The sequence below is a fragment of the Amia ocellicauda genome, unplaced genomic scaffold (genome assembly GCF_036373705.1).
Source record: "Amia ocellicauda isolate fAmiCal2 unplaced genomic scaffold, fAmiCal2.hap1 HAP1_SCAFFOLD_135, whole genome shotgun sequence".
NCBI classification, from domain to species: Eukaryota; Metazoa; Chordata; class Actinopteri; order Amiiformes; family Amiidae; genus Amia; species Amia ocellicauda.
In genome coordinates this window covers 75871-76540 of record NW_027102698.1, presented here as the reverse complement: position 1 = coordinate 76540, position 670 = coordinate 75871, and the positions used below count along the sequence as shown (strand labels likewise).

At 48.2% G+C, this 670-nt stretch overlaps 1 non-coding gene across 1 annotated transcript; it reads right to left on the bottom strand.

Moving 5' to 3' along the window:
- On the bottom strand, nucleotides 1-74 carry trnav-cac (transfer RNA valine (anticodon CAC)). The gene has a single exon. It is a non-coding gene; the product is annotated as a tRNA-Val (tRNA).
- Nucleotides 75-670: the final 596 nt, after the last annotated feature.

Below are 670 nucleotides of genomic sequence, written 5' to 3'. Positions count from 1 at the left end.
TGTTTCCGCCCGGTTTCGAACCGGGGACCTTTCGCGTGTGAGGCGAACGTGATAGCCACTACACTACAGAAAACGACCCGTCCTGGCGTTTCGAATGGCTCCCATCGAAGCAGGCTGATAAAACGCGCACAGGCGTTTCCCGTGGGCCAGCCTGTGAGATAAAGGTTTCTATTTTCACTGACCTATTTTGCATTGCTAAAGGGCACATCAGGACACTTTGGAAACTCTTTCAAAGGCAGGACGCCCTGCGCTCTGACAGTGCCTGCACTTAGCCCAACAAGGTGATGCTGAATGGCTTGTTCAAACGTCTGGTGGTCTTCCGTCACCACCAGACTATGAGAGCTATACTGCGCCTTCAACTACATAAGAGTAGATAGTAGGGTTTTTTGGGCGCGGCCTATTTTGTTATGACGTATGCCCTAAGCTTATTAATATTCCTACGTCATAATTGGGGGGCGTGATTTTAGGTAGAGTTATTTCCTTAATTATTCCTACGTCATATCCGTCAGAAAGTGTGCACCCATAAAACCCTGAACAACAAGGCCACCCATAAATACCCCCACCCCTCTGAAGGCAACGCCCCGAAACTCTCCTCTCTATTTAAGAACTCGCGCTTCTATTAGGCAATACCTCTTTAATTCTCAGCTTCTGAAACATCCCGCTTCTTCAT